The sequence below is a fragment of the Phasianus colchicus genome, chromosome 3 (genome assembly GCF_987193195.1).
Source record: "Phasianus colchicus chromosome 3, bPhaCol1.hap1.1, whole genome shotgun sequence".
Lineage (NCBI taxonomy): Eukaryota > Metazoa > Chordata > Aves > Galliformes > Phasianidae > Phasianus > Phasianus colchicus.
This window is the reverse complement of record NC_143438.1, coordinates 91,937,793-91,965,585: the sequence shown is the minus strand read 5'-3', so window position 1 is coordinate 91,965,585 and position 27,793 is coordinate 91,937,793. Positions and strand designations below refer to the sequence as shown.

The window sequence follows — 27,793 nt, the reverse complement described above, 5'->3', positions numbered from 1 at the left end:
ATATTGTGGATGCTCCCTCCCAGGACATGCTCAAAGCCAGGCTGGATGGGATGTTGAGCAACCTGGTCTAGAGGGAGATGTCCCTGTTTGTATCAGGGGGCTTGGAACTAGACGGATCATAGTCTTTGTAAATGGATGATGTGGTAGTAGTGTCTACACTACTTTTAGAGTAGCTACATCAGAATTCAAAGCATGCTTTCTTCTACATTGTGGACTCAAATATTTAATCAAGTCAGCCTTTAGGAAAGGCTAGAAATTTTTTTTTCACTGTTGTTTTGTTTAAGTATTCAAGGAGAAGATGCGTGCTTGCAGCATTGTTACCTCTGTGTAGGCTATGTGCCCTGGAGGCAATGTCATGTAGCTAGAAAGAATTTCTGAGAAAAGCCACGTGGTCTTTTAACATAAGGAATAAATTTGCAATTGATACATTACATCAAATTCCAACTGATCTGCAGTCATCCTGCAGGTGACAGGAACAGATGGGCCTAAATCTAATCCGAATCTGAACCTGCTCCCTCATCTTCCTCCTGCAAAACCCTCAACAAACAAAGTAACCACAACCAGTTTGGTTGAGATAGAAAAAAAAATGATGTTTTTCTTCCCTTTGGGGATGCGTGGGGTACAGACTCCTTAAAGGATGGAAAGGAAGTATAGGAGAAGCTTTCATTTCCACAGTTTTCATTTGATTTCCCTTCTATTTTCCTTCACCTTGTTAGGTTTGGTTATGCTTCCTAATTTATTCGATTCAAAACATTTGTAAGAAATTCCAAGTGTATTAAATAAGATTTATTTCCAGAATAAACAGAATTCTCTTTTCTGTGTAAAGATAGGTATAGACATCAAGGAACTTTTCCTCTCTGGATTTGGCAACAGTTTCTGGAACAGTGAGAGAATAAACCACAAATGTATTCTCAGCCTTACATTTTATCTCAGGAAGAGCTCTGCTGTCTCTGGGCATTTTGAATAGGATTATTTGTCTTAAAAATGGCATGAGATGAATTGCATTTTATAGTTCCTTGAGGAAGCACCATAGCTTTTGCACTGTAACCATGAAGATACTAAAATAGTGATGGTGGCATTAATTGCAATGTACAGGTAAATCTGCTTCACAGAGCCACTAGAAACCACTGAACAATCAGTGTGCACCATCTGTTATCATGCATATGCTAAAAATACCTATAGTGTTGTGTTAGAATGCTTAGAACAAATATAAATAGTAATTAAGGGAGTTGTTCCACAGAGGTCCTCAACAATCTGTAGGATACGGACTTGTGCTTTTACAGTAAGGCACCTCTTCCAGGAATAGCACAATTGTTTGAACCACAGGAGAGCAGTAGAGAGGTGACACTGCGTGGATGCTGACTACCTGCAAGAGGCAATTCAGAGTCTCCTTGCAAAACAGCAGTTATTTGCATGTGTAAATTCAATCTCTCTCCAAAGTTTGTGGGAAGGCTGTTTCATTGGTTAAAGGGACACACACGGTTCAGAGATTTGGGGTTTTCATCCCCCCAAAATTCTGTGTCCATGAGCAAATCACTCAGAGTGTCATCACCCCTGATTGTAGTGAGCAAGATACAGATAGGAGTTTGGGTGCCTAAGATTAACTTAGAAGCCTTTATTGCATCCCTTTTAAAAGTCCCCGAACCCAGAAATCCCACTTGGTAAATTAATCCTGCAGAAATAAGAGTTTTCAGTACTAAATTTCCCAGAAACATGTATTCTTCTCTGAATGGTCAGGTGTACAGCAGAGAATTCATTTGTTTATCCAGTGACAAACTCTTGTGTTGGTCTAGAGACTGGACAGCCCAACTCACATTAAGTCAGTAACTCAGCTGAAGAAAATTCAAACTAAATTTAATTTTACCCAGAGTGTGGTAATGAGTCACCATAAGGAAACCATGAGATTTCTTCAAGTGGGGATGAAGAATCTCTTCTTTTTGTATGGAAAGAGTCTGCTCACATAATATATGCATATATGCATCTCATAATCTTTTTGGCCCTCTACTGGACTTTCTCCAGCAGTTCCTAGGATTTTTTTAACTGAGGAGCTCAGAACTGGAGGTACAACCTCCCTCGACCTGCTGGCCATGTTCTTTTTAATGCACCCCAGGATACCACCGACTTTGCTGGCTACAAGGGCATGCTGCTGACTCATTGCCAACGTGTTGTTTGGCAGAACCCCGAGATCCTTCTCCACAGAGCTCCTCTCCCCTCCTAACCTGTACTGATGCATGCAGTTATTCCTCCCCACATGCCAGTCTCTACCTTTGTTCTTGTTAAATCTCACCAGATTCCTTTCTGCCTAACTCTCCAGTCTGTCCAGGTCATGTTGTATGGCAGCACAGCCTTCTGGTGTGTCAGCCATTCCTCACAGCTTCATATGCCATTCAACTTGCTGAGGGTAGACTTCATCCTTTCATCCCTTCATCCAGGTCATCGATGAGGATGAACAAGACTGGATGAGGCACCAACCCTTGGAGAATGCCAGTAGTTACAAACCTCCAACTAGATTCTGCACTACTGATCATAGCCATCTGAGTTCTGCAATTCAGCCAGTTCTCAATCCACCTCACCTGCGCACGCTTTGTAAGCTCACCTATTCAGATGCTGTCTTGATAAGACGTTAAGGTATCTCTTGTTCAATCTAATTCAAGTTCTACTAAAAATGAACTATTTATTTTAATTTAATTACATTTCAGCAAGACATCGCCAGGTAGATGTACATGTCTACCTTCAGGTTTTCATTACAAATAATAATAAAAATCCTTAGGAGTTACTTTTTGAAGGCTAAAATAAACTTTGAAAATCTGCCTGAGAAAACAATTAAACCGATAATGTTCAAATGTCCTAAAATATCTGCATGACTTGTTAAGCTCATAGCAGCTCAAGACATCCTGTGGATTATTATCACAGCCTTGTAGGAATTAAGGGCATCAAATAGAGTGTGGCCCACTAATTGCCAAGGAAACCTTTCTATCTGCAGCCTGTTCCATAAATAAAGTATTAAGGCATTGACATTACCATCAGGAAAAGAAAGGCCCAGAAGATAAAAGAGCAAGTGGCATATCTCAGCAACAAAACCCATGAGATGATGTATTAAACTGGGAAGCAGCTGGCTGTTTGACACACAAAAAGCAAGAGCACGGAACAGCTCTGCAAAATCTTTAGGATGAGAGCATGTGAAGCCAATCAGAGAGGAAAGATAAAAGGACAAAAAGATTAGGCAGTTTATTTTATTTTTAGATTGAAGACTATAATGATAAGAAAATGTTACGTGGGTGTGAACTTTTGGGAGCTTTTGGTTGCTTTTTTAGGATGTTCTTGTAGCAACATCAAAGAAGGAAATACAGTTAATTTGATAGATTTTCTTAAGTGTACCTCTCCTAATTGGAACCACTGGACATGACGTAGGTTTTCGTCCATTTAAGTTTTAAAATTGTGATTGACATTCCTCAAAACAGGTCTAGCAGGCAACAACAGGATGACACATTTTGAAAAGAGCATTTGTGCATTTAAGCTGGAGAGAGAGAAAAAACTTCGTCTTATAAGGTGGGCTAAGTTGGAGCTGTCAGGGAGAGATATGAGTTTGACCCAACAGGGTTTGTTAATCCTCACATGAAATGAAAGAATATCCTCACTGTTCAGCAAAGAAAAAAAAAAAAAATCCAACAATTTTTTTTTTATTTTTGCATGAGAGAAAGAGGCAGAGAGGAAAATCTCAAAATGGAGATGCTGTTTCCAAAGTGGAAAACTGAGTCCCAGTCCCTGCTTCAAGCAATCTTCCTTTGTTTTTCAGTGACTGATGAATGTAACATAAAGAAAGTGTTCCTAGCACTTGCACATGTAAGTAGCGTAACAACTTGCTGACCCTGAAAAGGAGCTCAATTTTTCTAAAAATAGGAGTCTCACTTTCTGTACAGGACTGAGGTTGTTAATCCCAATGACACACAAATGCTGACCCTTATTCCTCAGTGTTATTGTCTCTAGAGTTCTAGTTTCTGACTGTCTCTTGACATCTCCCTTATCAGCAGAAATGGTTTTGGAGAACCCAGTCTTATGGTGAACACAATTGTTCTATGTACCATGGGGGAAGTTTGACTCCTATAAAGGAAAGAGGTCCTTCAAGCTCTAGGGAAAGAAAGCTTCAAGGGAAGTGACTGTCTCACTCTACAGTGCACTGGTATGGGCTTATTTTGACTACTGGGTGCAGTTCTTGGAACTACAGTTAAAAAAGAGAGAATATCCAAAGAAGGACTACAAAAAACTATGAAGGATCTGTCGGGGAAGACAAATGAAGACCAGCTGAAGTCCCTTGGTTTGTTCAGCCCAAAGAGGAGGCTGATGGAAGGCCTCACGGCAGTGTAAAGTTCCTCACAGGGGACATCAATTAGACCTCTTGAAAAGGTTCTTCACCAGCATGGTTGGGCCCTGAGACAGGTTCCCCAGGGCAGTGGTCACAGATCCAAGCTGCCACAGTTCAAGAAGCATTTGGACAACTCATCTCTCAGTTACGTGGTCTAACTTCTGGGTGGTCCTGGGTGGAGCCAGGAGTTGGACTCAGTGATCCTTATGGGTCCCTTCCATCTCAGTATATTCCATGATTGTGTGATAAGGATATCTCAGCTGTGGCAGGACTTAGACTGTGCTTTATTTGAAGTCTTTTCTACCCTCTTATTTAGGAAGGAGTTTTTCCAAATGGGTATTTGCCTACTTGGAATTGCAGAAAATTTTGCAATCATTTTTCACTTTGTATTTTCAGCATTACCTTCTGAACTCTGTCATAAACCACAATCTATGACTATTATGCAGCAATACCAGTTCAGTGTTTTCTAGCACTACCCTGCTTCCTCTGGCCCTGCTGCAGAGATCATGCCTCAATTAATGTTGTAGCTGATTAACTCTTGCTCCACTCTGAGTGCTATTCTTGCAAAACCATGGTAATCTCTAAATCATAGTCTTTGATATGCACACAACAATGGAAGAGCATTACCTGCAATTTCCCAAGCATTTCATTTCCTTAGAAGATTTATTTGTAAACAAATATGAGCTTTAATGTTGCTTGTTGCAGACACATAGTAAATTAGTTTTTCCACACTGAAATGCAACAGCATAAAATTCTCACTCAAGGAAAGTACTAACTGGCATTATGGCATCACTTTGTTAATTACATTGGCAAGTATACTGCTGTTCTTTAAATTAATCCAGAAACACTTTGTACCTAATGATTTCCTGGACTTCTTGTATATTAATTCATGCCTAATCTAATTTAAATTGTTGTCACAGTGACAAATGGAAGTAAGACACAGACAGCGTTTGAAGCAAGAGGACTCCTGAGTCAATGAGACATGGTCATAGGAGATAACACATAGGGATCACTGGGACAGATTAGTTTGAATGTGTTGAGTTGAGCTGTGCTAAGTTTGACAGTTTTCTCACTCTTTCTTATCAGCCTGACCTGTCAGTTTTTTACAGACTAAACTTTCAGTGTGGTCTGAATCTTGGGCCAATTCTCAGTCACTTCGTTTTTGATAGTTGACTGTCAGTGGTGTCTAATAAAATTATGAGCTTGGAAGACTATGACAGTGAAGTTTAGTTAGTTTATTGGTTATGACAGGGAAGACCATCAGTAAACCATGATATAAATTTTACGTTCTCCAGTCCTTGACATCCTTTGCCCCTGCAGCATTCTTGATGGAAAATTGCTCAGCTGAAATAACCATCTTCCCAGATTTCTTTCATACTCTTTGCAGCTACAGCCCTGTCCCTACTATAGTATGTCAAATGTCCTGAAAAATCAATGTATGTCGTTTCATTTCCTCACACTGAACAGAGCTTTCACAAAGTGCAATAAATGTAAGAACATTTGCTATGGTAGCTGCCACATACCAATTTTGTCTGTTCCACATCTCAGAAAGGTATGTGAGAGTACCTTGAAAGCTCAAGAAGAATTAAATTCAAATTTCTTGACATTTGAATTCAGCACTTTATTTTCTCCACCTCCAAGACATTAGACCAGTGCTTAAATCAGGAGTCTTCACATAATCACAGAATGGCCAGGGTTGGAAGGGACCTCAAGGATCATGAATCTCCAACTCCCCTGCCATATGCAGGGCCACCAACCTCCCCATTTAATACTAGACCAGGCTGCCCAGGGTCCCATCCAACCTGGCCTTGAACAGAGCAGCCTTCAGGGACGGGGCATCCACAACCTCTCTGGGCAGCCTGTTCCAGCACCTCACCACTCTCTCTGTAAAGAACTTCCCCTTGACATCCAACCTAAATCTTCCCTCCCTCAACTTAAATCCATTTCCCCTTGTCCTGCAGTTAATAAGTCTTCCACTCATATGGACTGAGAGCTAAAAATGTTTTCAGATTTCTCTTGCGAGAAGGATCTTGACAAATTACTTTCTATCCAGCAAGAAGTGTTTCTCAGCTCTGAAAAGAACAAATCCAGCTGAAGATATCTGAGCTTTCCTGTGTGTAGGTACTGTCAATCAAAAGGGAACACCTGCAACAACGAATGGAGAACAGAGGGAAAACAAAAAATGGATGTAAATTTTCTATCTTGCACTATAGTGGCAATGGCAACCTCTCCATCAAAATTGTAGTGTGTGTCTTTTTGATTTCTAAAATCTGACCAGAGAGAGGATCAAGAACAGTAATGCTGGAGTGAAAGTATACCAATAATTATCACAATGACCATGTTCATTTAAAATGTGTGAGTCATTTCAGGCTATGTCCTAGGAATCCGTTATTGCAGATGAGCCTCACAGACTTGATCTTACCTGCTAAATCTACTGAGCCCGAACAATCTGTGCTCAAAAGCTGCAAACTTTGCTCAACGCTATGAAGAGAAATTGACAATGTATTCTACTTCACCATAATTAAAGATGTAGGATATCCCAATAGAAGATGGAGGAAAAGTTTTAAAAGATGCTAGGATACTTCATTATCCAACTTGCAAATACAGGTAGCATTTGGATTCCAGTCCATGTGCTCTGCAGAAATACTATGGGGAAAAATCTACAAGTATGTGATATTACCAGGAAAATGGTCCTTCTTTCTATGCAGAGTGCAAATATGTAATTACATTTAATGCATTAATTTTATGTCTGCAGCTCCTACTTTGTGTTATTACTTGTCCTTTTTTTTTTTTCCTACCATTATTATGTTTTTCTCCTGCAACTTTCTAGGAGCTTTAAACTATCTTTAAATTGCTGTCTATTTCATTTTAACTGTGATCTCCCACTCCCTTTATAGTCTACATTTTTCCCTGCTGTATTTCCCTCTAGTTTTCCTTTAGCTTCTAATTTCATTTTCCACAGGTTCATTATATGCTAACACTTTGAATATTGTTTTCCCGCATGCAGCTCTTTTTGTTTATTATGAGTCTCAATTGTTACTTACACGTTGAAATGGAGTTTCGGATGCCTTCATCTAGACTGTGGCTCCAACTCGTAGATGTTATGTTACCCTGTAATGAACAATAGTCCATCACACTGGTGTTTTTAAACTATGAATCCTTCTAAGAAGATGTTGCTTGCAGAAAGAGTACAAGCTGAGTTCCCACCAAAGCTGATTACAATGCTCAACTCATCCTCTACTGCAAAACCTTTGCTCTTTAGCTGGAGCAGTGTTGGTGATAATTTCCAGCATAAGGATTTTCCCTGGGATTGTGACCACACACACTTCAACTCTTCCCTGAACTTTAAAATGTACACTGGAGTCTCCAAGTTTAAAAATAAAACTTGAACCCAATATGTGAGATTTCACCCTCAAGATAAGAGAGGGCAGCGGTTAAGACCAGCGATGTGTCGTCTGGGATAGTGCTAAAAGCCAAGATTTGAGCAAGAATTTCTCCTTTTCTGGTTGCTTTCATAAGAAAACAATTGGGCATGTAAGCTTTGGTGTATTAGAAGGTTTTCTGTGCTTTTCTTTTTTTCTTTTTTTTTTTTTTTCTAATGACCTGTGAATGAAACTGCTTGTACGTAGCACAATGTTTGTCATCAAAGTTCAATATGTATTCTGCTGCAAACTAAAATTTCTGCTGTATAATCTCTTTCAGGACTATTTAGGGAAGCCATTAGGTTAATGGGCAATGTTAAATTTGCCTGACATTGAGTTAAATTCCTCTCCTCTACATCACCTTCTTGAGCTGAAGTGTGGAAATGTACCCTTTTCTTTCCTCCATTACTTACAATAGCTATCCTTAGAGTACTGATAATGCCTGAGCATGCTTAAAATAGTAATTTCACAGCATGATCCCCTGTTCAGCAGCAAAGATGGAATATTTCTCTCTTTTCTGCTTTTAAAATGTTGGATGTTTTATTGGTATATAATCAGCAGCACCTTTAGAAAACTGTCAGGTGGACTCTACTGCAGCTTGATACAGAGGTAGGAGTGGAGGAAAGGAGGAGAAGAGTGAAGGAAGGTAGAGATTATTAATGCCAGAAGTTCTTGTGCCGTGAAAATGATTTCAATATGCAGATTCTGAAAACAAAGCTCACTTCCTAGCATGGACATGAAGTACAGATCTCACAGAATTGTAGATAGAAACACAATATTGCTTGCGGTGTTGGAAGGCAAAGCAAAATTAGGAAGACCAAATAAAGTGGATTTAGATACAAAATAAATTTATCTGGAAGCAAACCTACAGCACTTTAGCAAGTCCCTTTGACTTCTGTGGCATCCTCCAGTTTACACCGAAGTCCCCCTGCCTTTGCCCACATTTGTTTCACTGGATAAGGAAGCTTTATCTTCAGTCAAATTGTCTGGGAAAGAGTAAGATCTTTTATACTTAAGACTGTTTAGTTCCTCTTCAGACTTTCACTTTGAGGAAAGGAAGTCAAGAATCAGAGCCTTTTCCTTTATAAAATGCAGATGAAAAAAAATAGGGAAAGTAGGGGGAAAGCTCCAGAAAAGGACATTCATCAAAAGTGGTAGCCTAGACTGACAGAGATTGAATTGCAATTTGCACTTCAAAATATTGCTCACATTTTGCGTACAAACGCTGTTGTTTAGGGTAGAAATTGGAAATTCTTTAAATTGTCTTTGAAGTGATGAGACAAGAAGAACAAAATGAAATACAGGAAATTTTATTTAAACACATGTCAATTAACATATTTATTAAACATGGAGTGGTTCGAGGCCAGGGTGGATGGGGCCCTGAGAAACCTAATCGAGTGCCTCATTTAATGGTTGACAACCCTTCTGCAGCAGGTGGGGGTGGAACTAGATGGTCTATGAGGTCCCTTCCAACCCAAGCCATTCTATGTTTCTGTAACTCTACGATTCTGTAATAAGAGGAGTCTCCATCTTGGAGAGGCTTTGAGTGCTCTACTCTAGACGATCCTGCTCTTGGCTGGTATCCAAAGGTACCTGCCAGTTCCTCAGTAAATCTGTGGTTCTGTGAACACCCCAGAAACACTAAATGACAAAGAAAGATGCAAAATAACATGAAAGTTTAAGTGAACTGATGACTTCTTCTATTTCTTTTCTCACTGAAATGAACTGTTAAATTTGAGTGCTCATTTATTAAGAATTCTTGAATACAGGGGAAGCTTCAAGTCATTTAACTATTTCTGTCACAGATAAACTGGAAGTTGGTGTTGCCCTTAACTTTTTGTATATGTATATTAAATAAGGTGTATATAAATATAAGATCTGGTTTCCAAACATTATTTACAGTGATCATAAAGCCAAATATCTGAAAAACTGGAGCTAGCTAAGGTCAACCACAGTACTGGGGTTTATATATTGACATAGAATCATAGAATGGTCTAGGTAGGAAGGGACCTAAGAGATCATTCAGTTCTGTTCCCCCTGCTATAGGCAGGATTGTCACCCACCAGAACAGTCAGCTTAGGGTCTGATCCAGCCTGTCCTTTAATGCTTCAAGGGATGGGAACTTTCTCTTTTTCTTTTTCTTTTTTTCTTTTTTACCTTTTTCCTTTTCCTTTTTTTTTTTTTTTTCCCTTTTCCTTGTCTTTTTCCCTTTTCCTTGTCTTTTTCCCTTTTCCTTTCCCTTTCCTTTTTTCCTTTCCCTCTCCCTTTCCCTTTGCCTTTCCCTTTCCCCTTCCTTTTCCCTTTTCCTTTTTCTTTTTTCCTTTTCCTTTTTCTTTTTCTTTTTTTCCTGTTCCTTTTTCTTTCCCTTTCCCAAGGTATTTCTTTTGACTTCATTTTTAAAGCGACACCCTGAAGCTAGCAAAGATGAGGATGAAATTCAGTTATCAGTGATAGAAATCCAAAATTACTTTTATTATAGCCAGCTATCTGTGTGTAATGAAGGATGAAGGCTTCTCCTACCATAAGAAATTCCCCCCCACAGTCATAGTAAATCCCCAACCACCCTCATTTTTACAATGTTTTCTTGAGGCTACAAGGCATATCACTAAGTCCATTTCCTACAAAGCATTTATTAAAATCACCTTTATGACTACTTCTTATTTTCGGAATGTCTGGAGATCTGCTGTGGTTACTGTGAAAACAAAATAGTATATGTATTTTTATGCACATCACATATAATCCACCACCTTCTGTAACCTTTCAGAATTCATTAATACAAATCTCAGTATTATAAGTATAATGGAGTCCTGGCTTGATTTATTTCAAATATCATAATGTGTACACATTTCTAAAGATTCTCAGCTATGCATGAGTATATCCTATAGAAGAGAAAAAATAAACATAATTTGATTCTGACTGCTAACAGAACTCTAGAGATTTTCTAACCAATATCTAGTCATTTGTATGCCTCCTGACAATACTTATTTTTTTCATTGCAAAGCCATTTTCTAAATTTTCATTGATGATTTTGTAAAAGACTATTGAAAGCAACACATACTTGAGCTCTGAGTGCTTCCCTTAAAACTGTATTTTCAGTGCAGTTGTGTTACAATACATACATTTCAGTATTCACATTTGATATTTCTATCCTGGAATGTAAGACGTCTCAGAAAGTAAAGAAACCCAGAAGGAAAAAAAGAAAAGAAAGACATTTAAAAGAAAATGCCAAGATAAATGTTTCTGTGCAAGTATCTTGTGACATCTAGGCTGTAAATCTATACAATACTCAATGAACAGGTCTTTCCTAGTCTTTTTAGTACACTCTTCTAGACAACAGAGAAGAAATAAACTGGGCAGCCTGGTCTAGTCACTGATTTAATGGTTGACAAATCTGCCCATGGTAGGGGATTGGAACTAGATGATCTTTGAGGTCCCCTCTAACACAAGCCATTCTATGGTTCTATGATATATGAGAAAAAAGACCAGTTCTGCCCTCTATCCCTTATTCTACTGACTTCCCAGTTTCCTAGGAGGATTTATGACCCAGAGTGAAAGAATGCAGGCATTATCTTTTATATAAATTTAGTGAAAATCTCTACACTTATCCACAGGTTTTAACAACCTCTGATGCTTTTTTGGGAATATTTCAAATGTTCAGGTGATTTAGGAGCAGATTTGCTGTCATACAAGTCCTTTGTGTCATAAAAGTTATCTCAGATCAACAAGCCTCATATAAATAAAACGTTTTGTCTAATTCCCCCAACGTGTTTTCCAGAACTGCATACTTCTTAAAATTGTCAGACAGTCGAATGGCAAGTTGCCCTTTGTGTCTGTTTGTCTTTCTCTCATAAGGAACTCAAACAGTTTTGCTATGATTTTTTTTCCTCTTTTCTAGAGGGTGAAGATGAAGCAATAAAGGTAAAGTACATGTGACACTGCCTTTTCTCTCTAAGCTCAGGTTAAAATGTCTTCAATATAAAGGCAGGAGGAATCCCCCATTACTATCCCATGGGTTAATTATCTGACTTTAAAATACTTTTGGCTGCTTCTTTTGATTTACTGTTGCTGCCTGATAATTAGCTCTTGCTCTTTCCCGTCGCTGACTTTGTTTGATAAGGCTTTTATAGAGTTTTGGCATGTTTAATTTAGTAAGTCCCACTTGTAAAGCAGCACAACATTTTCTCGGTTCTGTCCCAGGCCTGGAGCAGAACCGAAGTCTAATTGGCACAGTTTGTAAATCACTGCACTTGGGAAGAGCTGTGTGTCTATTAGATAGGTAAAAATGTGAGAGACGAGAAGATTATGACTAATTCATGCTTTGAGCTACCCTCTCTGGGCAACCTGTTCCAGTGTCTCACTACCCACACAGTAAAGAATTTCTTCTTATTATCTAGTCACGATCTATCCTCTTCCAGTTCAAAGACATTTCCCCTTGTCCTGTCACTGCATGCCTTTCTAAAAAGTCCCTCCACAGCTTTACCTGAAGGGTACTGGAAGGTCCCCCTGGAGCCTTTTCTTCTCCAGGCTGAAGAGCCTCAATTCTCTCAACATGTCCCTGTAGATGGATCCAATCATCTGATCATCTTCATGGCCCTCCTCTGAACCTGATCCAACAGCTCCATGTCCTTCTGTGTTGAGGACTCTAGAACTGGAAGCAGTACTCCAGGCATTGTCTCATAAGAGACTAAAGAGGCAGAATCCATCTCCCTCAACCTGCTGGTCACACTTGTCTTGATGCAACCCAGGATACTGTTGGACATCTGTCAGTGTTTCTCTGGTGAGGACTTTTAGACCCATGGAGCAATTCTTTTATAAGCCTTCCTTAGCTCCAAAGAGCTACTAGACTATTTATGGAGATACCAGTGTATGGCTAGGGTGCAGAGACTGAGGCTGGGCTGCATGTAGTTCTTAGAGACCAGTATGGCACAGTAACATCAAGATCTGTTCTGGGACATGATCCAAATGTATTTGCTGAATTCTGTGTGCCCTTGAGCAAAATCACAGTAGTCTGTAGGAATTTTCTTCTTTCTTGGCTATAGAGGAAGTGAAGTTGCTTTTCACAAAGATAGTCCAAAAATCTTCATGTGGCCAAGACGCTCAAGACCCATCTTTACAGCCTCAAGGGCTAAAAGAAGGAATACTCCTAGCCATGATATCCTTCCTGGTTGTCCCCTGATGTTGTTCTGCCATGGGCAGTGATGTACCTCACACAGTTTGATGTAGAATTGGTCTGTCACCAGACAGTTCAGTAGTTCAAGAATTACATGTCAATCTTCTCAGCTCAGTAAATGGATTTAAACACATGTGAACTAAAACACTCAGCGCTTTTCTCAGAGGCCTGCTCCTGAGCTCCTGAGCACTTACTATCACCCACTACCAACTTCTACAGGGAAGGAAAGCTAGTGCAGCCAAAGCTGTACAAAAATAGCTAGTAAATGAAAATATAGCATAAAAACAACTTCATTGGATATACCAAAGGTCTATTCATCCCATTTCATAGAATCATGGAACTGTGAAGGTTGGAAAATATCACTAAGATCATCTAGTCCAACCATCAACTTCACCACCATGACCATGAAACCACATCTCCCCTATCTTATTTCTTATGTCTGAGAGAGGCCAAGAGTAATTTCCTAAGAAAAGTTGCAGTGGCAGAGCAAGAATTTTGATAATACTCATCTAAAATAGTTTTTCAACCTGTGGTGACTTGCCATTACTGACCCCAGTCCCTTTACTGCCTTCAGTACCCTTTAGCACCTTTCTACTTTGTGTGATATTTAATTGCATCTTGCTGTATTATCAGAATAATCTTTTTAAAATGGTGATGTTAAACATGTCTCTAAACTGTCAGTAACAAAGTTTTTGAGTTTAAGGAGTCTGTATCTTCACTGAGAACTGGAAAAATCTAACCTCCTGAGAATTAATGCTAGTCCTGGTCGCATCTGAACTGTACAGGGACAAAATGTAAGCTTGAAACATTCATTCCATGTTTCTGCTTCATGATTTTATGAAGAGCAGTCATGATGCTGCCTGGATAGACTATTGAGAATTTCTAGCATACGGTGCTTCATCAACTCTAGAGTTCCTTTTTTTGCACTTATTCCCAGTATGGCCCCAGATTTTTAAACACAAGCAATATTAGGGGTATCCAGGAAAGAAAGATGCAGAGAGTGAGGAATGACAGGAATGAAGCCATCAAGTCCAGTAAAACTTGCACATGTTTACCTGGTCAGAAAATACTACTGCTTCTGCCCTTATGGTATGTTTGATTTGATCTTTTCCTGAAATAAATCACACTCCCAACTTTTTAAGCAGAAAAAAAGGTAGAGTCAGAGCTCCCTCTGTAAAAATAGAAATTCAGTTTGGAATATCAGGACACATTTGCCAGAATGGGTAGTGAGACTCAAAGCAGGAGTTTGGAGAGCAGCACAAACCTGATCCACATTTCTTTTAGTTTCAGTGATTACAGCTGAAATCTCAGAAAAAGAATGGTGAAGGTAAGATATGCAGCATGAAAAATGTTATAATAAAAGTCTGTAATTGCAAAGGAAATAATATCAAATTTTGGAATAATACAAGAGTTAGTTCCATTATGTTTCCATGATCTGAGTCATGGTTTTTGAAAGAGAGATGAATAATATTGGCACTGACTATTCAACTTTTTAATATATCCATAAAAATATTCATATCAGTGCAGCACACAGCAGAAGTTGTTAAATTATGGATTGTGGATTCCTGGGTAGCACACAGGCTGCATGGGGGAGCATCTAAAAGATTCTTGAAAAACAACAAAAGATGTTCGCTAGTATACAGCAGGGTTACATTTGCTCTTCAGAGAACTGTACTGACAGTGGAAAGTTTTTAGAGGCTCAGTAAATTAAAATAAAAAAAAATAGAGAAAAACTTATTTACAGAGAACAGAATGATCATTTTGTACTATAAACTCCTGCATAAGACAATAAAGAACCATTTTTCTGAAACTTAAAGAGAGCAGAGATTTTTCTTAAGTTGGCAACACAAAGAGGGCCAAAATTCCCTCCTTAATTTCTTTCTCCAATTTTTCTTTTTGATAATTTGAGCACCCATTTAAGATATCAAATAGGTCTGATCTCTGCTAATTCTTATTTTGATTTCTCAAAAGTTCCTCAGATTAAGAAAATTATACTCCTACCTCATTTGTACCCAAAACCCTGATTTCAGCTATTGAAGATAAATGTGAAATGAGCAACAGCCAACAGCTCCTGACCTGGAATGCAGCTGGATGGATACCATCTGGCACATCTGGAACTGTTGTACAGATTTAGGAAGATAACAGCATGAAAAGGATGGAGGTGAAGGAGGGAGCAAGGTTGCTAACAGGGAAAGTATAATTCTACATAGAGTAGGGAGGTGGAGATGAGAGATGTAGGAAAATACGTTTGTGAAATACAGGCTTAGGAAAGGGCTCCATAACAGGAAGGGGGAACAGTGCTCTCAGATGGTGACAGCAAGACATGAAGTGTCAAGCCTGAACTGAATAAAATTACATTCTTTCTGAGTTTTTTCCTGAATAAAGACCGCAAATAACAGGCAAAAAAGTAATGAATCTGAAAGTTGTGGGTCCCCATTCACACATTTGCTATTCTGAACTGTGAAGGCAAACACAAACTGCTTTCTCAAAGGCTCCCCTGAAGAAATCTAGGGTGAATTAATGCAACCAAGGAGAGAAATGTCAACTCACCATGCATTTGTGAGCAGTAAAATTCACCATCAGTGATGAGGTTGGAAGTCTTCCAAGGACCTGATCATCAGAAAATGACAAGAGGCATTGCTCAGTGAGTACTACCCACGTGCACAGAGTTGTCTCTACAAGCAATTGTCATGGCTCACAATGGACATCCCAATCATCAGAAGGAGTCTTGTCAGGAAAAATTTAGAGTTTCAACATTGATGACAATTTGGGAATAGATGTGCGCCAGTTTTGCCCATGGCCACACAACATAGCACTGCCAGTGGTGCAATAGGAAGGTAGATTTGTCTAGCTGCATGTTCTATTATCAGACCACACTGCTAGATGAAGGCAACAGTTTACAATGTTTCTGGCTGCTATTATTATCACAAATGACTTAATTAAGGGACATAAGGAACTTGACAAAACGACAGATGAATACCTATTCATCGGTTGGGAGGAAGTCCGTGAAATAGAGGAATCTCCTTGTTACAGCTAAATTTGTCACAATTATATAATAATCACAGTAAGTACAAAAACAATGGATTATTTGCTTAACACTGAATGACTTAAATGACGTTTCAGCAAACCACCCAGGAGAATGAAACACACCAGAAACCACTCACTAATTACTTTTTTTTTTCAGATGGAGTAATGATCTTTAATGTGCAGTAGATCTCATTAATTAACTTTCAGATTATAATTAACTCTTTATGCAATTCACGTGCCATTATGAATTATCACAAATGTCATCTAAATATTTTTTCCCCATTTGGGGAGAAGAAGGAGGAAAACATGAGTACATAAGTATTTTCTGTTTCCTCTTCTCTAGTGATTTGTCTGGTAATAGGTAACATTCCTGGTACAGACAAATGATGTAGTGCTGTGGCTTAACCCAGCAGGCAGCTAAGCTCCACACAGCCATTTGCTCACTCCCTCAGTGGGACTGAGGAGATAATCAGAAAAAGCTAAAACTCGTGGACTGAAATAAACACCATTTAACAGGACAGAAAAGGAAGGGAAAATAACAATAAATAGACAAAATGAGTGATGCACAACACAATTGCTGGCCACACGCCAACCAATTCCTAAGCAGTGGTGGCTCCTCTCGCCAGCTCCAACTTTATTGTTGAGTATGATGTCATAAAGTATGGAATATGCCCTTGGCAGGTTTGGGATCTGTCCCCCCATTCTCCTTGTGCATCCTCAGCCTCCTTGCTGAAAGGGCAGTGTGAAAAGTCCATGGCTTTATGTAAACACTATTCAGCTTCAAAGCAGCATTATTCTTCTCCTAATTCCAAAACACGATTATGTCATCCATTACTATGAAGAAAGTTAATTCTACCCCAGCCAAAACCAGGACAAGTACGAACATATCAAAATATCCAGTCTGTTTGTGTGAATCTAATGAACTCAGGGGGAGATAGATGTCTGATTATCTATACTCAAATGTGCATCAGACATACTTGTTAGGGCTCTTTCAGTGCATTAAAGCAATGTAAAACAATGCTAACCTGCTATCTTCAATACACAGCTGGAAAATTGTGAGAATCAGATCCATTTTCTGATGGTCTGCTGTAGTAGCCACTAGCAGAAATTTATTCTATCTATCCTCTTTATTGTTTGCAGCTCCCTTCTTAAACACTGGATATGCTTCATATCCCATACAAACAAATATTCAAAACTTCTCTATACACATTTAAACTTATTTTTAATCTAGATTGTGTGATTAAAAAAATAAAAATCCTACCAGTGTAGTGTGTGGAAGCAGTTTCGTAGAATGATGTACACCCATAGTAAAAAGTACTTACTTGAGTATGCTATGATAGCACTAAGACTAATCAGGAAACAAAAGCAAACCTCATTTCAGAATCTAATGCATTTGTATGGTATCTCACTACCTTCAGTATGAGATTCTCCTAGTCTGAAATAGGTTATCCTCACTACTCCTTCATAGGGAAGACTTGTAGAGTAAGTCTCCCTGCACAAAATTCCTGCCTCTAACAATAAGTGTCTGTATTATTCTTGTTTCTCCCAGCTGCTTCCCAGACTTTACCCATCTCCCATGTTCACCCTTGCTTTGTACACTTGCTTCTCCAATAGGTACAAGAATGTTACTCAGTGTGTATAAGACCTAGCATAGTAGAGTTTCTATTTCATCTAGGTACTTAAGTACTAGAGGAAGATGAATGGCTTACACTGACATTTCGTTTTTCAAAATTTATAGAAGATCAATTGGTTTTTCTCCGTACAGTGTTTCTAAGGTATACTGATGGATATTTTTAAGCAAACCTCAATGGAGAGATACTCTGTTTATAGTCAAGTTTTTATGAAGATGAATATACTGTAAACAATGACTGCACTTGATAGTGATTGTGCCCTGTTCTAACACTTACTGATGCACAAAATTAGAGACTTGTGCTAAGCTGAAGTAATTGCTATAACTACCACTGCAGACAACTGAGAGCCATTAATTATCTAAAAAGTAACAACAAAAAATGTTCTAATTTGTTTCAGGGAGCCTAGATTTAGTCAGATTCCCCCTGCTTCACAGCCCCAACATACTTGCACCCACAATATTTTTTTTTATGTTTCCTAATTATGCAAACAATTTTTTTCACCACACATAATCACTTTCAGGAACATATAACATGGAAAGCATCCTGGCAACTACTAACTATTCACAGGGTCATTTATTTTGGATTTAATTGCTGAAGTGTACAAGCAAGAGAAGTAGAGCCTACTGCTTGTATAGAACATTAGAAACCACATATGTCTTGCGATTTTATGGTGGTTTATTCCATCTGTTTTCAGGCACGCTATTTCATCTCAGCTGAAGGTGAGATTAAAATGTTGACTTTAGGTTGGACTATTCATGGAATCACAGAATTGCAGGAATTGGAAGGGACCTCAAGAGATCATTGAGTCCAACCACCCTGCTAAAGCAAGTTCCCTACAAGTTGCACAAGTAAGCATCCAAATGGGTCACAGAATCATAGAATTATAGAATCACAAGGTTGGAAACGACCTATAAGATCATCTAGTCCAACCGTCTTCATATTACCACTGCTACCACAAGCTACTAAACCACATCTCACAGCTCCTTATCCAGACACCTCCTGAACACTGCCAGTGATGGCAACTCCACCACCTCCCTGGGCAGCCATTCCAGTGCCTGACCACTCTCTGAGAGAAAAAGTTTTTCCTCATGTCTAACCTAAACCTTCTCTGATACAACTTGCGGCCATTTCCTCAGATCCTGTTTGTTGCCTGGGAGAAGAGGCCAAACCCCTCTTCACCACAGCCTCCCTTCAGGAAGTTGTAGAGTGCAATGAGGTCTCTCCTGAGCCTCCTCTTCTCCAGACTAAACAATCCCAGATCTCTCAGCCGCTCCTCATAAGACTTGTGCTCCAGACCCCTCACCAGTTTCGTTGCCCTTCTCTGGACACGCTCCAGGGCCTCAATGTCTTTTTTGTAGTGAGGGGCCCAAAACTGAACACAGTACTCGAGTTGCGGCCTCACCAGAGCTGAGTACAGGGGGATGGTCACCTCCCTGCTCCTGCTGGCCACACTATTTCTAATGCAGACCAGGATGCCTTTGGCCACCTGGGCAAACTGCTGGCTCATGTTCAGCCGAGCATCAACCAACACCCCTAGGTCCCTTTCCTCTTCACAGTCATCCAGCCACTCGTCCCCAAGCCTATAACACTGCATGGGGTTGTTGTGGCAGGACCCAGCACTTGGCCTTGTTGAACCTCATCCCATTCACCCCAGCCCAGCGATCCAGCTTATCTAAATCCTTCTGAAGGGCCTCCCTACCCTCAGGCAGATCCACACCATCTCCCAACTTGGTGTCATCTGCAAACTTACTGACGGTACACTCTATCCCCTCATCTAGGTCATCATAAAGATATTAAACAAGATGGGCCCCAGTACCGACCCCTGGGGGACACCACTTGAAACAGATCACTAGCTGGACTTCACTCCATTAACCACTACTTGTTGGGCACAGCCCTCTAGCCAGTTTCTTACCCAGCAGAGTGTGTACCTTTCCAGGCCACGGGCAGCCAGTTTCCCCAGAAGAAGCCTGTGAGAGACCGTGTCAAAGGCTTTGCTGGAGTCTAGGTAGACTACATCAACAGGTAGACTAGGTAGACTACATCAGCACTAGGACTGTTGACTACTAGCACTGTTGACTACATCAACAACTAGGTAGACTACATCAACAGCCCTTCCTTTATCTACCAGTCTGGTCACCCAGTCATAGAAGGAGATGAGGTTGGTCAAGCACGACCTTCCTTTCATGAACCCGTGCTGGCTGGGCCTGATCCCCTGGACACCACGCACGTGTCGTGTGATCTCACCTAAGATGATTTGCTCCATTACTTTCCCCAGTATCAAGGTCAGGCTAACAGGCCTATAGTTCTCCGGATTCTCCTTAATGCATTTCTTGAAGATGGGAGTCACATCAGCAAGCCTCCAATATGCTTCCTAACCAATAATATTTTGAAATAACAGAGGGAAAAATATCAATAATAATAATATTTTACCTTCCCTCTTCTGTTATGAATCTGACTTTTAGATGAAAGATTTGAAGAGGAAGCAGCAGAAGGTAAAAGACCAATGAATGTATTTCAGTGACAGGGAAAAAGGAAACAGAAATGCTCAGGTAACCTTTGAAATATCTAGACAAATTTTAAGAGTAAAGCATGTGTGAAGAGCATTGACTAGAAGTAGACAAAGATGGTGAATTAATGGTGAATTCAGTCCCTACAGAGAAAATAAATAGTGATAGGGATAGAGATCTTCATCTGTTCATTCTGCCCTCAAATCTGTGAAAATGCCACATGGTGCTGGGCAGGACCTGCTGTTTTTGCAGGAAGATGATATTTTAAGCAAGCCCTATATTTTTACTCCTCCCTACATACATCTTTATTTATAATGGGATTTTTGTCTCGTTTTGTTGTTTTGTTTTATTTCTCTTTGTTTCTGCACTTTGTTCTTTCCCATATTGAACTTTTGGTAGAGTCCAATCATTCCCTATGGAGACTCATTTTCAGCAAACACTTCCATTCTGGGAATCATATCCTCCATGGACGCCCAATGTATTTTCCTCAGAATTTGTTGATATGTCTGCATCATTACACTAAAAGCAACTATTTGCCTAGGAGCAAATGATAAGATTTTATGTTAAAAGACGAGAAAATGAAAGCAGATGACCAAAATTTCCTGATTTTTATATTGAAATCCCATAAGTTACTTAGATACTATGCCTCATTCATAGTCTTGGAACCAATTTTTTTCCAAAGAGTGATGGCTATGCCTTTGTGAGCTACTGGGATAGAACCATAGAATCATAAGAATGTAGAATCATAGAGTAGCTTGGGTTGTAAGAGAGCTTAAAGATCATCCAGTTCAAACCTACTTCTGTGGACAGGGTTGCCACCCACCAAATCAAATTGTCCATGTACCCATCCAACCTCACCTTGAGTACCACCAGAGGTGGGGCTTCCACAGCTTCTCTGGGTAGCCTGTGCCAGAGCCTCACCACCCTCTGAGAAGTGAGGGCTTTTTCCTCTCCTGTCAAAGTGAATTCCATTTAACAGTGATAACTTCCAATCATTTCTGTCTTCACCATATTGATTAGGGAATAAAATCACACGTAGGACTCCTTGCTGGTGGACAGCATGGAAACACTTCTTTTCCCCTCATATCTCATGCAATTCTTGTTTGTAGAAGCTATATAGAAGCTCTCATAACCCATTAAAAAAAAAAAAAATGTGGCTACTACTTTTTACTCTGCAATTAAAACACAGCCATTTACCTACATATATCAGAGTTAACTGAGTTGAATCTCTGTGATGTGTACTAAAGAAAATATTTCGTATAGGATCTCCTGTCCATAGCACAATATTTTATGTTCTACTGCTTGTAGGTAAGACATTCACAGCCAGCTATATGTTTGACTCAAAGTTTTCAAAGATAATTATCTTCACTGTCAAGTAAAGTAGTGCAGATCACGGCAGTGCCTTGTATTGATCCATGAATGTTAAAACTGACCTGTTATGTCCATTGTCTAACTTAGTCTTCAAGCCCTCAGCTTGAGACCATTAAACTGTGATTTCTTGCTGAAAAAGATAGATGTTATGGAAAACCTCTTTCAGAAGTGTCCATGAACTGGATGGACACATTGCTTTCCCATTTTCTGAAAACAGTCTCAGTTGGATTGAAATCTCAGATGGATTAAAGTAGCATGACGAAGGAACACACTTCCTAGGGCATGCTGCAGAAATATCCAGCATCCTTTAATTTCTGTTCTGCTGGTCTTCACCTCTACTTATTGTTCCCTTCTTATTGCTGAGGAATAAACACAGGTGGCTGCAGTTTTTCTAAAACCTTAATCAAGCATTCAGGAAGACATGTTCCATTTTAAGTAATCAGATAAATGGTCTGTTTTTGTATTCCTACTGTTTTTTTTTATTGACTGTGATTGGTCCAGATGTTACCAGTATTGTAATCAGAGATGGTAAGAGACTGAATAAAGCTCTGATTCAAAGGAAAGATAATTATCATTTAAACCTTTAACATAATTCTAAAGGACAGAAGAAGGAAGAAATATAAAACACTGGATAAGTCTTGGGAAAAACCTGCTATTATTTATTAGCCCAGCATCACCCTTACATGATGCAAAAGTCTCAAAAAAAAACCATTATTTCACAGTTTCTTTTCTACAGTATAAGGGCTGGTTGAGATCTAAGCATTTTCTCTTTCTAACTGATCATAGAACTACAGAATCATTAAGGTTGAAAAACACTCTAAGATCATGTTGTCTAACCATCGGCCCATTCCTTCCATGACAACTAAACCATGGCCCTCAGTGCCCTGTCTCCATGTTCCTTGAACACCTCCAAAGATGGTGACTCAACCAACTTCCTGGGCAGCCTGTTCCAATGTCTCACCCATCCTTCTGAAAATAAATATTTCCTAATATCCAACTTGAAATTCCCCTGGCACAACGTAAGGCCTACACCTCCTGTCCTACGAATGACACAAATGGAAACACAGCTTCTATCAGGTTGCTTCTGCCCTTCTTTCCACCAAGCCAAATAAGACTGTTCATATCAAGGATTCATATTGAGAACAACAAAGAGAAAAAGATCTTGAAGTGTAAAGGTTAATATTTTCATATAGAAATGTAGAGCTTCTGAGAATTTGGAATTTCATATCCTGATCAATTTAATCTCTATTGTCAACATTTCTTCAGATGGCTCATTACATCTCTGTCTTAACTTTCCCTTTCTACCTCTGATTCACTTAAAAAAAAAGTGTTGGAAGAAAAAACTTTGTTCTGATTTACACAAGATCTTCTATGTTCCTTTTCCCCTAGGGAATGAACCACCACAAACTGGCTTATGCTAAACAATGTCTGCATTCCTATGGTGAAAAATGTGGTATGGAGATACTGTAGCTAGGGAATGTGATCTTAGCAGCTCTTTTCTAAACATGGGATCTTTTGCACAGAGTATCTGACGGATCACAAATCAGATTGGCCACCTACATGTGTAGGGTCACCAGGAATGAAGAGGAACTAAGCTGTTAGTGACCTACTTAAAGACTGCTAGGCAGGTGTCAGGCCTGGGAATGTGAGCCTCAGTGCAAGAGGTGCATTTCCTCTGTTCACAAGCAGGATTTCCACTCAGTAATATCCTTTTCTGTATCAGCCATGGTCAAGTCTTGTTTTATAGCAGACATAAAATTCCCCCACTGATCCCCACTGGTTGATTGGTTTCCACTGGTATTCTACTGACAGCCTTGCAATGCCCAATAGGAGGAGAGTTTAGATATGGCACTACTGTGACATATCTAAATATGGCAATACTGTGACTATATGTGACACTGTCATATATATTCTCTCGTTCAACCCAATACGCTCAGTTCACAAGGGGGAAAGGGAATAACAATTTCCATCAAATCTAATTGTCCAGGTTTCTTGCTGATTTGCTGGGTTTTTAATTAAAAAATATTATCTTAGATCACTGGGAACACTAACTTTTAATGTGACTTCCGGACACTCATTAGATGCTGCATCATCATCATCATTCTATTCTACAAGGAAACTTGTTTCATGTGGCCTAAAATAGCCAAGCATGGATTTCTGGTTTCTGATGGGATTTGATGTGTTTTTCAATCATTCCTTGTAGTTTTCTATCATGCTGTATTATCTTGAAGGCTCACAATAAGATGGAATAACTCCTTTGATGGTGATTTCATAATCTTCTTTGACAATTACTTCTAATCCCAGGCTGACTCTTAGTTCTGATATTTCACTTAATGTTACATTTAAGCCTTTATTAGGGAAGTCTCTCCAGTTCTGCACAGCTTTCTTCTCTTTATGGTGACTACTTGACTATAAATTGGCCTTTCCATACCAGTTCTTTACACAATCCCTATTTTATTTTATTATTTTTTTATGTTTATTTTTATTTTATTGTATTTTATTCTATTCTATTTTATTTTATTTTCTGAACAGAAATCTGTACCTGAAAGTTTCATCCTTATTTCACATCTGTCCTCTCAGCTGTCTTAAAAAACTACTCTTTTGATATTAGGATATCTTCTGTGTTTAGAGTCCAACTACTTACCGCTATGTAGAAACGTGGTTTGGTGGACATGGTAATGATATGTGAGTGATCATACTGGATGATCCTAATGGTCTTTTTCAAACTTAATAATTCTACGATTATTCCGTTTTTAATAAGTACTCACTTTTGAGAATCCACGTAACTTTTCTGGATGTTTGAGGAAGACTGTGCTTTTCAGTTGTCCGTGTGTGTGCACTGCAAGATTTATTTAATCAGGCATGGAGGATTCAAGGTGTTTATCTTAAAAGGGGACAATCAAGAGGTGACTCTATCATGACCTAAACATCTCCATAGTAGAAATTCCATTAATAAAGGGATCATTAATGTAGCGGAGAAAGATGTAAAAAAACAAAAAACAAAAAAAAACAGAAATAGCATACAAATTCTTAAATACAGGAAAATAATTAAACGAGACTGAAGCTACAAATGATCATAGTATGTTTTCTGGAAGGCATGCTTCACAGACACACATTTTGGACTTGTCACATGAGAAACGTACTAGGCTTGTATTCTTCAGGAACCCAGAAAAGATGCTTTAACAGTCCTTCCAGGCCTCAAAACTTGCAAAACTGTAGGATCGTCAAGACAGTGTTGTTGCTATGGATATTAGGAAAGAGTTTGCAATGCAAACGGATGGCAAGAGCAGGATGGGAACTTTGTTGTGAGACATATAGCTTAATATATAACAGGTTAAGACAAACCTACTCTATATGTGACACATATACAGACAACTTGTCTTCTTTAACAGAAATATATAGAAACAGGCACTCTGGGGGGAAAAAAATCTCACAAAAGCATATGGGCCATCCTGCTCCCAGATCTCACTCTGGATACTGAGTGGGTGAAAGAACAAAATGTGCAGGACAGATTTTAATTACATTGCTTTCATAGGAGGAAAACTTTTGAATGCTACAGATTATAGAGAGCATAATGAATTGATCAGAGGCATGATCAGAGTACTTGGTTTGTGTAGGTGTTTGAGGTGAAGAGTGGTCCATATAGCAAAGTGTGAGCTTTTTCTAGACTGATTCTTTTAGCTTTTCACTTCTCAGGTGGTGGAGAAAAATGAAAAAACATTTAAAAATAAACAACCCGGATAGGAAATTTGCATGAAGTGCTGATAAAGAAGATTAAAAAAAAAGAGAATTTGATGTATTTTCAGTAACTAAAGAGGGGCATTAAGAAAGAAGAGGGACAGACTTTTCGCAAGGTCTGTTGTGATAGGACAAGGGGAAATGGTTGAGATTTAGATTGGATTTCAAAATAGAAGTTTATTACAATAAATGTAGTAAAGCACTGAAACAGGCAAACCAGAGAGGTGGTGAATGCCTCAATCCTGGAGACACTCAAGATCAGGTTGGACGACTCTCTGAACAACCTGATGTAGCTGTACATGTCCCTCATCATTGCAGAGGAGTTGGACTGGATGTCCATCGGTGTCCCATCTACAGATTCCTTGATAACCTCCAGGGACAGTGACTTTACTACATCTGTGGGCATCCTGTTTCGATGCATAACCACTCTTTCTTTTTCCCAAGAAGAAATTTATACTAATGTCTAACCTGAACCTCCATCATAGGCCAGATCTTTTCCTGATCTTGCACTTCTTTTCCAGTTTTCCTTAAGACTAGGACTGTATGCTGGATTGTATTTCCTATGGATGAATGACTTTGCATTTTGCATTGAGACTCACTCTATCAATCTAAGCTCCTCTTCTGAATTTCTCAAGATCATTCTGAATTTTAATGTTGTCCTTTTAAATTTTTTAATTATCTCTTACTTTGTACTGCCTAAAGTGCTCCTCCTATACCATCTTCTGCCTTCTTCATGAAAATACTGAATATGTAAAAGCCAACAACAGTTCCTACTTAATTCTTCAACTAAATTCCTCAAGATCATTATAGCCTTCTGCACAGACATTTTACAGATGCTACAAAGAAAATTCCTATTCTCCATTTTAAAACTTCAGTAGTGTTCTGGGAATAAAGGTGTTCCTGGCTCCCTACCTTGTCAGTTAGATCTATTTTGTTAAAAAGAGAGAGGGAAGAGGAAAATCAGAGTTTTGTGCTGAAGATGCTTGATAGTGCAGTGCACTGAGATTTCAATAAAATGACTGTTTAAGATAGCAGATAAGTAAGTTTACATTGCAGATTTGTATTTTGTATCTCTGAAAATGACTCTTTCATTTAAATTAAATAAGAATCTAAGTAAATTTAGTATTTAGGATGCAGTGCTTTACCATAAAATGCAAAAAAAAGTTGCATGTATTTGAACTAAAATGGGAAAAAGCAGCAATGTAGTGATCAGTGGGTATCCTGATAGACCAAAACACTTCAGCAAAATACAGCTTTATTCCATACACTGAGAACTCATGCAGGTGCACATATCACATACACAGATAAAGACAGTTCTAATTTGCATATGCAATTATTATTGAGTGACAAAAGAAAAGCATCACAGAAAAAAATAGCTGTGTTTTTAGCATATTTGCACAGGTATTTACCTAAACTGGAAAGGGAATAGCAGTCATTATGCATTAAACTCTCATAGGCCACAGTGAACATATTTTTCCTGAATAACTGCATGTAGATAACTCAGAAAAATTAGTCCTGGAGTGACTGCAGCAATAGATACATTCATTATAAGAGCACTGCCAAAATGCTAAATTTAAACTTATCTAAGGCTCTGAGAAAGTGGGAGTCTTATTAATGCAATTGTATTTGCAAACACAACCTAGTTACAGAAGAGCAGGAGGAATATGGATTACTCATCCCCAGGGAGAGGATAATTTTCTCCAGAGGCTAATGAAGAAATTATCTACGTTCAGGAGAATATTTTTCAGATTTAGCTATGTCCTTAAAAAACAAGATTAACGTTTAACACAGTACTAATTGAGAACAAAAAGGTTTTTTAACATATCTGGCACATGTAATACGTTTTTTTCTAAGGAGACACATTGTAATAAAAACTTAATTAATGTCTATTTGTTTGCAGAAATAGCCATTTAGTTTAATGACATCCATCACAGTAAAACCATCTGCTGTTCAAAAGGACGTTGTTTGAATTTGTATTATGACCCCATTTAAATAGAGAATGATCAAATAATTTGTTATCAGATGCTAGAAATTATTTATTTCCTCCCAATTTACTTGAAACCTGTTTAAGGTCTGATAGTTTCTACTTGTGGACTGATTTAAAGGCTAAAGGGAGAAAAAAAATCATTTTCTCCTACCTGATATAGAAATTATGTCTTCATCAATAGATGTAGAATTGAAACAAGAGTTCAGAGTCGCAACAATAATCTTTACACATCCTCCTGCCTGGAGATATTCATAGCCTCAGAGTAAATACTGAGGCTCCCCTATGCCACAGAGGTGTATTTAGACTCAGAAGACCATATCAGAAGGCAGACTGTGAAAGTGCAAGCTACACCTTCACAAATATATGTCAGAACTGTACGAACTGAATATCTGACTCCTTTAACCTTTGTACATATCTTATAGAATATGATGTTATTTTCTTCTACCAGGTAAATAATATAGCTAAGCTGACATTTCTATGGAGATGATATCAAAGATTTTCAGGAAAAAAAATAAAGTGTCACAAGAAGTATTTTTAACCAGGAGAACTTGTTGGTCTAGCAGTATAATGTGAGATT

The 27,793-nt window shown here is 38.7% G+C and overlaps 2 long non-coding RNA genes across 3 annotated transcripts in view; one reads left to right on the top strand and one right to left on the bottom strand.

Annotated features, from left to right (window-relative positions):
* The window catches only part of LOC116227524 (uncharacterized), a 21,963-nt gene extending 5,282 nt beyond the window's left edge, over positions 1-16,681 (bottom strand). Inside the window, exons 1-4 of one of the 2 annotated variants that reach the window (XR_004166589.2) lie at positions 16,576-16,681; positions 15,506-15,565; positions 10,428-10,477; positions 7,408-7,474 (exon numbers count right to left, since the gene is read on the bottom strand). This is a non-coding gene — a long non-coding RNA (uncharacterized LOC116227524). Of the gene's footprint in view, positions 1-7,407; positions 7,475-10,427; positions 10,478-15,505; positions 15,566-15,935; positions 16,063-16,575 lie in introns of those variants that run through there. The other variant, XR_016465680.1, reaches the window with a different exon arrangement.
* On the top strand, positions 16,673-27,793 carry LOC149918743 (uncharacterized). Its single transcript, XR_016465682.1, has 4 exons — positions 16,673-16,858; positions 18,308-18,461; positions 20,076-20,162; positions 27,665-27,793. It is a non-coding gene; the product is annotated as an uncharacterized LOC149918743 (long non-coding RNA).